The 13,340-nt window shown below is 40.3% G+C and overlaps 1 pseudogene; it reads right to left on the minus strand.

The window, feature by feature from the left end:
• Positions 1-1,971: 1,971 nt before the first annotated feature.
• Positions 1,972-2,328, minus strand: LOC127679082 (60S ribosomal protein L35a-like; annotated as a pseudogene).
• Positions 2,329-13,340: the final 11,012 nt, after the last annotated feature.

A 13,340-nucleotide genomic window follows, 5' to 3' on the forward strand; every position in this document is an offset into this window, starting at 1 on the left:
GAGAGAGAGAAGGAGGGAGGGAAGGAGGGAAGAAAGTGGAACAGGAAGAGGAGGAGGAGAATACTGCTCTGCTGTTTCCTGGAGCTGGGGTCTTCTCTCCTGAGCACAAAGTTTTTAATCATTTGCATGATGGGCCCACGTGATTTTCAACTATGTGTGGGTAAAGAAATGTAACTCAAATGCTTTTAATAATACACTGACTTGGGGCTGGAGAGATGGATCAGTGGCTAACGGCACATGTTGCTCTTTCAAAGGGCCCAGGTTAATTCTTAGTACCTCCATGGTAGTCTACAACCATCTAGTATCTCTAGTTCCAGAGTATCCAATATACTCTACCGACCTCTGAGGGCACCAGGCACTCATATGATGCAAATCCATGCAGGCTAAACACTCATACATATAAATCTCAAAAACTTATGTATATATTTACTAATTTTTATTTTTAAAACCATATGGGTAAAATAGTTCAAAGTTAGATGATTCATGTGTTTATTTTACTTTAAACCAGAGCTTTTCAAATGTGGCCCAAGATAGCTATAAATCTGGTGCAACACAGAATCATAAATGTATCTAAAACATTATAAAATTTCTGAAATTTTTTTATTCTTGTAATTTGATTGTGTGGTTCTTCAGTGTGAGCTTAGTAGATGACAGGTTGTTACGTATTGTCAAAGGTTGGAGTCTAAGCTGCGGGTGAGTTGCTTTTTCTCACTCCGTCTCTTAACTTTGTCTCTCTGTCTCTGTGTGTCTATCTCTCTATATCTCTGACTCTGTGCATATGTGTGTGTGTGAATGTGTGCATGTGTGTCTCTCTGTGTGTGCATGCATGTGCATGTGTGTGTGATGTAAAACACCATGTAGGTGTGATGTGAAACACCATGTATGTCCACACAGTCTTTGCTTCTTTAAGAGTGCACTTTTTTCTTGGGTGCTCTGTCTTATTACTTGCTTATAACAAATAGAATGTAGCAGAAATGTGTCTTGTTTGTCTTTTGAAATTGCATTAATTAGCCAGAAGCTGGAAAGAACACAGGTGTCCCTCAACGGAAGAATGGATGCAAAAAAATGTGGTATATCTACACAATGGAGTACTATTCAGCCATTAGAAACAATGAATTCATGAAATTCTTAGGCAAATGGATGGAGCTGGAGAATATCATACTAAGTGAGGTAACCCAGTCTCAAAAGATCAATCATCGTATGTACTCACTAATACATGGATATTAGCTTGGAAAACTGGAATATGCAAAACATAATCCACACTTCAAATGAGGTACATGAAGAAAGGAGGAGTGGCCCCTAGTTCTGGAAAGATCCAGTGTAGCAGTATAGGGCAATACCAGAACAGGGAAGTGGGAAGGGATGGGTGGGAGAACAGAGGGATGGAAGGGACTTTCTGGGAGTGGGGAACCAGAAAAGGGGAAATCATTTGAAATGTAAATAAAGAATATACCAAATTTAAAAAAAAGAAAGAAAAGAAAAGAAGAAAATAATTCAATGTACTTCATTCTTTGACTCTAAAGAAATGCTTTACATTTGTATGCTAATAGAGGCATGCAGAGCTCCACATTGAGTACCCACAAAACCATTCCCAAATCTTGTCTGTGTATGGTTGCGGTAGATACATGTCTGATGGTTAAGTGTAATGGGATTTGGTGTCACCATGAAGGCAAACCTTTGGGCACATCTGTGAGGGATGTAATTTTGATACTTGAGTTAGAAAAACTCATTTTGAATTTAGACAGCACCATGCCATGGGCTGGAGTCCCAGACTGGAGAAAAAGAAGTAAGAAAGTCGAGCGCCAGCATATGTCACTGTCTGCTTCCCGACTCTCGGGCATATGTGGTCATCTGCCCCAAGCTGCTGCCGCCATGACTTCCCCATGATGGACTGCACCTTCCACCTGGGAGCCAGAAGACATTCTTCCTTTCAGTTTTCCCCACACTTTTATTCATTTACTCTCCATTAGTTTAAATCCAGGATGGGTATAGCATCACAGATTCTGTGTCCAATGGCCTTTGCGGGAAGGTTGCTTCGAATTTGGCACAAACTATGCCACTGTTTCCTTAGGCCTGAGATACTTTTCCCCAGATCATTCTTGTTTGGTTCTGTTTGCTTCCAGGAATCACTGTATTGTGTTTTTTTTTTATTGTTGTTTGTTTGTTTGTTGCTTTATATACATAAGCACATCTCTTGCCTAAGTAGAGCTCAGTCTTACCTCAGACATAAGCACCTTCCATTTTAAGAAGAGCCATGTTCTCTCTTCAGTTCTAGAGACCTTGCTTATAGCCAGCAAAAGTGACCTTGTACTACAGCCTTCCAGACATACTTGCTGATTTTAGAAGTCCTGCTCCAAGCAGGCCTCCACAGGCACCAAGATGGCAGGAAGAGCCTTTCTTCCTTTCTTAAGTCACTTTTGTCAGAAAGTGTGACATCAACTAGAAAAGTAATAAAAACAGGAATGAGGGATGAAGTCACAGGGATCTATAAGAGGGAGACTCAGGCTCTGTCATTCCCTCGGTAGACTCTGCTTTTCCACAGCCATTCAAATAGGACCTTGAATGGTAGCTAGCAAGAAATAATAACAAGGTATGGAGGGTGTCAGTAATAGTTCATTTAAGAAAACATTCCTTCTTTTCTCCTAAGCATTGCCATTCTCTTTATTTTTCCTCAGCCAATGTGTTCCGAAGGGTTGGCGATAAAGAACACAGCAAAACATCAGTCAGCCAATCCAACCCATGGGGCCTTGCCCATGAGCTGTTGATTTTTCTGGGGCCCTGTGACTGCATCCCGTATGTTGGCAATCTGTCATCCTAATGATCTCATTTTAACAGTAATGACTTATGACTCCATCCCGCGGCAAGGCATATGGTATCCTTCCTTCTTCCATCCCAAGTGAACCAGTGTTGTTGGAAAGAATGCCAACTTCATCAATAACTTAGAGAATATAAAATGGTGTTCTCTGGGCACCATCATCTCTTCATTGCAGTCTTCATGGGCTATCATTTTGGCTAATATTTTCTAGATTTATTTTCTTTATTTACAAAATGTTTGTGCACGTCTGCCTGAATCATGACTTCCAGGTTTCCATATCATTAACAAGTTGGGATTTATTGATATGTAAGATCTATTGCAGTTGTATTTCTCTTCTATGCAGGGTATATGTGGGGGGTGGAGATGGGTAGGCACATGTTGTACAACATGAGTATGGGGATCACAGGACAACCTCAGGTGTTGGTCCTCAGGCATCTTCTACTTTGTGTCTTAGACAGGGCTTCTCCTGAGCCTGGCATTTGGCCATTTGGGCCAGGCTAGCTGCTTTCAGGGAATCTTCTGTCTCCGCCTCCATCTCAGAGCACTTTCCCTACTACACCACATGGCACCTTTTCTTTTTTTTTTTATTCTGTCACTTTTTAACTTTATGGAATAGGAAACTTTCAATTGTCACTTAATATTTTATAAGGAATTTAAATTGTACTATACCATCTATGTAGTTGAAGCCCCAGCATGAAAGACCAAGCCAACATTCCAGATGACATTCTCTCACACGACACTGGGATGAAAGTGGGTGGAGAAATCTCTGCTCTCCCGCTGTCCCTGTGGCATTTTTTCTCCTCTCCTCAGTCTCAGCACACCAAGTCTCTATGGTCCCAGCTTCACAGCCTTGGACTTATAGCAACGCATTTACTTTATGCTTCTGACCATTTGTGTGAAAATATCCTACATTTTCAGCTTTGACATCTCAAACTTCTGGTAGGAATGAGGTTGTCAGAGCAGCCTTGACTCAGTTTCACAATTTCTATTAAAAAATGATGAGTTATTTAAGATAAGGAGTGTGAGGACAAAAATTAAGATGACATAAAAGTGTCATTGTAACAAGTGTACTTTCTTAAATCCACTCTTCCAGAATCCTGTGTTTTTTATAACCACTGTCCCCTATACCAGGAAAGCAGCCCAGTTCCTTCCCCTCTTCACCCTCCATCTGTCTAAAAAACTCCTAAACCATGTGTAATTTTAATGATAAAAAGCAATCCCATGTGATAGTCACTGTCTATTTCCCAATTCCATGTCAACATGCTTGCTCATGCATTCATTCACGTACTCGTTCATTTGGTGTCTTGGTCAGGGTTTCTATTCCTGCACAAACGTCATGACCAAGAAGCAAGATGGGGAGGAAAGGGTTCATTGAGCTTACACTTTCACACAGCTGTTCATCACCAAAGGAAATCAGGACTGGAACTCAAGCAGGTCAGGAAGCAGGAGCTGATGCAGAGGCCATGGGGGAATGCTACTTACTGGCTTGCTTCCCCTGGCTTGCTCAGCCTACTCTCTTATAGAACCCAAGAATACCAGCCCAGAGATGGTACCACCCACAAAGGGCCCTCCCAACTTGATCACTAATTGAGAAAATGCCCCACAGTTGGATCTCATGGAAGCACTTCTCCAACTAAAACTCCTTTCTCTGTGATAACTCCAGCCTGTGTCAAGTTGACACCCAAAACCAATCAGTACATCGGGCAAATGCACACTGGGCCTTTCACATTCAGGCACTACTCCAGGTGCTAGGATACATCCTTGAATCAACAGAAACAAATCTCTGTGATGGGAAAGGCCATATTTCAACTAGGATTGGCAGTCACCAAAGATAACATGTAGATGAAATCTAGGCTTTTGGATAAAGAGAGACGCCATGAGGAAAATTAGAGCAAGCGAAGATGAACCAAGAGCAGTGGGTAAGCAAAAGACTCTGTTTGAAATGGGGACATGGTAGAACTCAGAAAACAACATCCACCATTTCAACAAAAGAATAAAAGAATGGAAGAGTTACTAGACAGCGGAGGGACAGACAGACATCACAGGGCAGGGATCAGATAGCTGGAATGAAGGGAGTAAGCAAGAGGAAGTAAGAACACTGGGGCTCCTGGATGGGGTGATTAGATTCAGAATAGTTTAGAAGCCAATGAGCTAGAACATGAAATGTGGGAGGAGACAACTCTGGGAATGGTGTACGCTTCCAGGACAGTCTTCTCTATTGCCTTTATTTTTATATGCAAATCTATCTTCACATTAGGCTCTCTCTCCTCTGTTCTGTCTTCTGCACATAATGGGTATGGGGGGGGGGTGCAGGTGCACCACACTTAGACATATGTGTGTAAGGCAGAAAACAACCTCAAGTTTTGTTTCTCAACTTCTAGCCACTTTGTGTGTGAGATGATAAGAGTCTCTCACTGGCCTGCAACCCACCAGATAGACTCTGCGGGCTAGCTAGGAACCCCCAAGGATCCTTGTGGTGGCTTGAATGAGAATGGCCCCATAGGCTCATATGTTTGAATGTTTGGTTTCCAGTTGGTAGAACTGTTTGAGAAGGATTAGGAAGTGTGGCCTTGTTGAAGTAGATGTGGCCTTGTTGGAAGAGGTATGCCACTGGGGGGTGGGCTTTGAGGTTTTAAAACCCTATGCCTGGCCTAGTCTCTCTGCCTCTGTCTGTCTGTCTTTGTCTCTACTCTGTGTCTCTGTCTCTCTCTGTGACTCTGTGTGTCAGTGTCTGTCTTTGTCTCTCTATCTCTCTCTGTATCCTACATGCGGATCACAATGTAGCTCTCAGCTACTGATCCAACACCATACCTGCCAGTCTGTTGCCATGTTTCCTGGTATGACATTCATGGACCCACCCGCTATAAAAAGTCCCCAATTAAATTCTTTCTTTTATAAATTGCCTTGGCAAAATGGCCATTTTAACTATATTATTCCTGCCGATCCATGAGCATGGGAGGTTTTTCCATTTTTTGAGGTCTTCTTCCATTTCCTTCTTCAGAGTCTTGAAGTTTTTGTCATACAGATCTTTCACATGTTTGGTAAGAGTCACTCCAAGGTACTTTATACTGTTTGTGGCTATTGTGAAGAGTGTCATTTCCCTAATTTCTTTCTCAGCCTGCTCATCCTTTGAGTATAGGAAGGCTACTGATTTGCTTGAGTTGATTTTATGACCTGCCACTTTGCTGAAGTTGTTTATCAGCTGTAGGAGTTCTCTAGTGGAGTTTTTTGGATCACTTAGGTAGACTATCATATCATCTGCAAATAATGATAGTTTGACTTCGTCCTTTCCAATTTGTATTCCTTTGACCTCCTTATGTTGTCTAATTGCTCGAGCTAGTACCTCAAGTACAATATTGAAAAGATAAGGAGAAAGGGGGAAGCCCTGTCTAGTCCCTGATTTTAATGGGATTGCTTCAAGTTTCTCTCCATTTAGTTTGATGCTGGCTACCAGTTTGCTGTTCACAGTCAGTTCTCAAGTAGCTTGTGCTGAGGGAAGGGGGCTTACGTGACTTTCGGGGAGTGGGGGACCAGAAAAGGGGAAATCATTTGAAATGTAAATAAAAAAAATATATGGAATAAAAATTTTTAAAAAATTGCCTTGGTCATGCAACAGAAGAGTGACTATAATACCTGTCTCCACCTATTCAGGGCTGTGATTACAAATATGTATCACTATGCCCAGTTTCTTACATGGGTTTGAGGGATTGAACCAAGGTCTTCATGCTTGCAAGGCAAGCACTTTACTGACGAAGACATCTCTCCAGTCCTGTCCTGTTTTTATTTATTCCTTAAAAGAAAATCTTTAAGATTTCTTAATTCGGCATACATTTTTTTTTATTTCAAAAATCAAATTATTGTTATAGTTTTAAATTGTTATTATGCTAAAAACCTATATGCCAGGGCAAGTTGATGAGTGTAAAATCTATAATCTAATCCCATCAGCAAATGTAGAGGCTCCTGAGAATGGTGTTATTGCAAGTGGCACCTCCTTTCACAAGAATGTAGAGAGAAATTCTCCATAGAAAAAAGCTCTACAGATTTTCTGGATGGCAGGGAGGGTTCCCTGCTGGCCTGAGAAGCTGTTCACAGTCAGTTCTTAATAGCTTGTGCTTTCCTGTCTCAACATGTTCATAGACAAGCTGCCACCCTATGTGCCCAGTTATTCAGGGATATAGCCTCCTGCTCCAGGACATGGGTATGGTCTTCTCATAAGGGATCACATCAACCCCTGGCAGAAAGGACATGGCCTGCTCACCTACATGGAACTGAGCACTGGGGTTATTTGTATCTTTCCTGTGCTCTTCAAAACTGGCTATATTGTATAGCCTTTACTCAAGCCTTCTGAATTAATATAAATATACTATAGCATTCTGCCTGGCTCACTTATGAAGATGTTGAATTAATCACAGTAGTTTTGTGTTCTAATGATTTGAAGTGAAGTCTTTACACTGTCTCTCCTCTGGTCAACCAAATGGCAGAGACATATGACAATAAATGTGCCCGCTATCCTTCCCCTGGGGTTCAGATTGTGGAAGTGCAGAGACTACATCGTTAGCATCATTATATCAAATGTAGTACCCTGCTTCCATCCTAGGCAATCAAGATTAAAATGGTTAGTCTCGATAGTCAACTTGTCTAGACTTGAGAATCACCTAGGAGATAGATTTGTAAAGCATACCCCTGGATGTGTCTGTAACATAATTTCCAGAAATAATTACATCATGAGAGTTCAGGCCTAATGAATGTGCTAGCTATTAATATTCCATGATATGATATCCATATATTCATAATACATCATTACTTCAAGGTGGTTGAAGGTAGCAGATGGGGTCTCACAAGAGAACGTATATTGCTTGGGGGCTACATCTTAACATAGGCACTTCTTGTATTCACTTTCTCTGCTTCCTGGCTGCCATGGTGGAATGTTCAGCCACAAACAGGATCTATCCCTTACTATGGCCTAGGGACTATCTTGGGAGAGGAGTAGGAAAGACTGTAAGAGCCAGAGATTAAGGAGGACAGGGTGAAACGTCCTGGGCACCACATGACCACTGCCATCATGAACTCACAGCCAGCACAAGAGCTGTGCAGGATCAAGCCAGTCATGCTGGGACATGAGGTAGTACGTGGTTCATGAAGCTCCAACCCTAAGTAGTTTTCTTTAAGGATGTTACTCCAAGTAGGTCAATCATGCCACAGTGAGTGGTCCCACACCTGGAAATATATGGACAGGAAAATCTAAGGCAGTGAGTACGTTGAAAATAAATGGGGGTTAAGAAAGTGGGAATGGATCTAGAAGGAGTTGAAGATAGGTTGAGGCAAATATGATAAAAAAAATGCATGAATTCTCAAAGAATCAATAAACATAAAAACTGAACAGGAAACCCTTGTGCAGCCGAGTTCCTTACATTCTCTACATCTTTTGAAAGGACTTGCCAAACTAGGAATTCAATTTGTTTTCACTTCTTTAACCAGCCCAAAGAAGCAGTTAGATGTACATTTCTGAAAGTCACTCAAAACTTTGTCGACCTTCATTAGTAACAGGAATGAGTAGCAAGCTGTTTGGGGTTGGCATCTGTTAGTCTCATGGGGCCAAAGCTGTGGCTTTTGTAACACCAATTACTCTGGCAAACAAGACCCATTAATCAGTCCTCCTTCCTTGAGACTACAGAGGGTGTCTGTTGACCTCTGCAGCAGACAGCACAGTCACTGTCATACTTTGGATTTTTCCCCCATCATAATATTTTTATTAATTGCTTGGGAATTTCATACAATGTACTCTAATCATACTCCCTTCTATTTCTCCCAGGTCCACTCCCCCACCCCCAAAAGAATCAAAACAAAATACCAAGTCCACTTTGTGTTGCCATCAGAGCATGGTCAAACTGTCATGTTTTATGTGTCTAATTCCTAAAAAGTTAGGTGTGTTAGAGTCTTCTCTCATGTTGTTCTAACAACATGCTATTTCATTGAATCTTTGCCCTTTTTCTTAAGGTAAGGAAATGACTACTGGAGACAAATAGCCTGGACTTGTAGTTTGGATCTATAATAAATTATATTTCTTCAGTATAGTAGTCAAATGGGCTATCTGTTGTGAGAAAGCACTGTATGGTGAATGACCCAGGATAAATAATGATAAGTAAAATTACAGCCACTCTCCCCAGCAGGCACTATGATGTTCTAGCCACCACTGAAGCAGATTCCAGCTCAGTGCCATGGCTTCTAGACTGTGTCCTGGTTCTCAATCTCTCTGAGAAAGCCTTTCAAATTTCCTCTAGCTTTTCTCTAGTCAACTTGTAGACTGATCAAGTTTAAGGAAATAGTTAAGACTTAAATACAAGCTATTTTTTATGGGCAGGCTATTTTTTCCTCTGAACATTAGTAATCTATAAAATGGAGATCACTTAAGACCATATTTCAGGAGGAGCTTGTGTGAGGTAAGGTCTGTGGTAGTATATCCAGAAGAGCATAAGAAATATAATCCAAGAATAGATAACCAAAAGCAGTCTAAGAAAACAGCACCATAGCAACAAAATAACAGGAATTAATAAGCATATTTAATAATTATCAATTTTTACAGTCTCAATTCTCCAATAACAAGACTAAGATTACACATTGGATTAGAACACAAGACCCATACTTTTTACTGCCTCCAAAAACACATCTTACCATCAAGGATAGACACATTAGGGTAAGAGGATAGAAAACAACCAGAATATCTTTTAATACTTATTAGAGACCTCCTCCTTGTGGCACAATACTTCTTTTCCTATGTCTTTTTATGTGGTCTTCCACCAAAAGGTGTTACTCAGATTTAGAGTAGATCTTCTAACCTCAAACAACATAGATTCAAAATAGGTCTCCCAGCTCAAATAATTCAACCAAGAAAAATCCCTCACAGGCAAGCCTGTTGCTTGGGTTTTTTTTAACTTCCAAATGTAGTCAAGCTGGCTACAAATCTAGCCATCATACATCTGTCTCATCAGTTAGAGCTTCTCAGCATCACAATATTGGTGCTACTTCTATCCTACTTGACCTAGAAGGAAAATTGAGCACCGAGAAGGTGTGGCAGGATTGACAGGTAAATTCCTTGACCTTCTCCAAACTTTTGAGAGAATGAGAAAGCAGTCCTCATTTTATGAAGTCCAAAAATAAAAACTGGACAATAATCTCATTTGTGAACATAGATGTTAAAGTGTTAAATATAAGGAAGTTGCATTTGGTTCTATCAATGCATGCTACAAAATATCTGGGATATCCCACCTGTGTCAGGATAATTCAGCATTGGAATATCTATAAATATGATCTACTAGAGCAATAAGCTTAAAGAAAAATAATAGTATTATCCCAGTGATAATGAAAAGTATGGTAATTCCCAGAAGATAGATCCTCACCCTGATTCCTAAACATATAGCTGTTCCCTTATTTTACACATACATATATAAAACCTACTGGGTTCAATTAATATTGTCCATATGTATGTGTATTTAGGATAACTGCTTAGAATTTAGAAATCTAACATGGGAGTCACTCATCTCTGGAGAAAACTGATTGTCTCTCCATCAGTAGCCATAGATGTAGCATTTTATCTAAGGAGTGGACCTTGTGGAAATTTCTCCATTCATGTTGGCATGTTGACTGGTGTGGTTGTCCATGTCTTGTACAAACAACCATATTTTGGAAGTTCATAGGTCCAGCAGTCATCCTGATGATCTGGTTCTTACAATCTTTCCTTACCCTCCTCCTCATTATTCCTGAGCATTATGTGTAGGAATTATGTGTGAGGACATCCAAGTTGGGGTTAGGTAGTATATATCTGTATAATAGCTTCCATTTTCTAGAAAAAGAAACAAAGTTTGTTTGTTTAATGTATGTGAGTGCTCTACCTGCATGTATGCATGAAAGCCCAAAGAGGGCATCAAAACTCATTACAGATGGTTGTGAGCCACCAGGTGGTTGCTGGGAATTGATCTTGGGATCTCTGGAAGAACAGTCGGAAGGGAGATGCCTAGTTTTGCTGAAACTTGATATGCCATATTTGGTTGATATCCATGGGAGGCCTGCTCCTTCCTGGAGAAAAACAAAGTAAGAGTAGCTGGAGGGAGGGGGCAGAGGACAGGTGTGTAAAAGGGACTGGCATGAGGGGAAACTACAGTCAGGATATAAAGATAATAATTAAAAAATAGTTCTAGACTTCAAGACATAAATTAACCCCAATTTGTAATAGTAAATGATTTAAATACACTACTTTTGAAAGTAAAGAGATCAGTTGAACCAAAAATTAAAATAATAAACAGAGACATGAGGATTTAAACTACTTTATATACTCCATAGAACTAATATATGTCTATAAAATATTCCACCCAAATGTCAACAAATGTGCATCTACTCAGCAGTCCACTGTGTGGTGAAACACCATGACCAAAAGCAACTTGGGAAGGAGAGGGTTTATTTGGCTTGTACATCCCAAGTCAGAGCATGCCGAGGGAAGCCAAGGCAGGAATAAAAACTAGGCAGGAGCCCAAAGGCAGGAGCTGGTAGAGGGGCCATGGAGGAATGCCACTCACTGGCTTGCTCAGGCTGTTTTCTGATAGTACCCTGCACCACCCACACAGGTGTGGCACCACTCACCCTGCACTGGGCCCTCCCCTGTCAATCACCCCTTAAGAAAATGCCCTCTTGGCTTTCTCTTCTTACAGAGGCAGGTTTTCAATATAGGTTTCCTCCTCTCAGATGACCCTAGCTTGTGTCAATTGATACGCATACTAACTAGCACATAGACCCTTGGCCAAATTAACCAAAAAAAAAAAAAAAAGAAAAAGAAAAAAGAAAAGAAAAGAAAAGAAAAGAAAAGAAAAGAAAAGAAAGAAAGAAAGAAAGAAAGAAAGAAAAGAAAAGAAAGAAAAAAGAAAAAAGAAGAAAGAAAGAGGAGATGCAAATTAATATATTTAGAGGTGAAAAGGAAGGCATTGCAAAGGAATTCGGAAGCCCATAAGGGGAAACACTTTAGAAGCCTCCAATAATCTAGGAAGTTTAAAAGAAATAAATGAAGTTCTAAATACGTCTAAATCACTAGAGTTAAAACAAGAAAAGACCGACAACTTTACAGACCCATAACAAACAAAAAGACTGAAACAGTAATAGGCCTTCTGACTACCAAAACCCAGGCTCACATACATTCACAGCAGAAGGGCAGCTCAGGGGAAGGACCCACAGCAGAGAGGGTATGTGTATGGCTCCTAACTGGGCATCCTGTGGAAGGGCAGCACAGGGAGGAGCCTGGGGCAGACTCACCACTCCCAGCTGAACTTGCAGACAAATTCTTATCTTATTCTAAAGCATGAGTTGCTATTTACAAGGTTTAATTACATTCTGAGTTCTTACAAGCTCTTAATACAACAGGTCCCCCATGTTAATGACAAAGGTCTTACAAATACACTTCAGGAGGCAACAAAGACCCTAGAGAAGGAATAGCTATTAAATCTGGAGTTACAAGGATATCTTGTTCTTTTAAAATATTAAAGAAAATAAAATTAAAATCAATATCATCTTAAGAAATACAACTTGAACTGCTGAATATAAATTAGAAGCAGTTATTAATTAAATAATTTGTATGTAGTGATGGATTCATTTTATTTTCTAAGGGATATGGATGGTTTTCAGGTTGCATGGAAACACAGTGGATGAAAATGAATATTTTGCTTTGCTTTTTATTGAAATGAAAACTGAGACAAGAACAAAGATCAAACACTTCAGTGCTCCAAAGAAATAAGCAGGGGATACAAGGCATATGGGATGATGTTTTAAAATTTTAACTAAAGAAGAAGAGGAGGGGGAGGAAGAGAAGCAGTGGGAGGAGAAGAGGAAAAAGAGGATCAGGAAGAGGAAAAAGGAAGAAAGATGTTCCAGTCATTTTCATTAATATTTTAAAGACTTAATTAAAATTCACAAATTTTCCAAAGAACTGCCTTTCTGGTTTTTGTCAACATGCTTCAGTTCAGTTTCATGAGTGGCTTGTAGGAAGCTCTTCTCATGAGCATTGCTTTGGGTTGTGTGAAGGTAAAAATAACTAAATAAATAAATGAACAACAAACGAACTTCTGCCTTTGGCATGCTAACAATCGGAATCACTACCACTATCCCTGTTCTAGTGGGCATCTTTCGTGTGCCAGCAACTCTGCTGGAAACTTCACATAATTAGAAGGAAATGAAATATGTGTGTGAGAAGCCAGAGACTGAAGAGCGTAATGAATACTTAAGCAGCTTATTAAGACAGAAGAGCAAGAATGGAGAAATGTTTGGAGAAGTGATTTTAAACTCCGGTTGTTCAAAGGCAGAGCTGCTCCTAATGAGTGCAAGGCGGTTAGCAGGTATGAGCTGGCCACTGCTGCTATAACAAAACCTAATGATGTAACACAAAGTCATCAGAAGTCTACCACAGGTCAGGGACAACCCGAGTGCAGAGCTGGTCCTTTCTTGTAGGTGCCACAGGGGAACCTGTTTCTTGGCTTCAAGGATCAGT

The sequence above is a fragment of the Apodemus sylvaticus genome, chromosome 1 (genome assembly GCF_947179515.1).
Source record: "Apodemus sylvaticus chromosome 1, mApoSyl1.1, whole genome shotgun sequence".
Lineage (NCBI taxonomy): Eukaryota > Metazoa > Chordata > Mammalia > Rodentia > Muridae > Apodemus > Apodemus sylvaticus.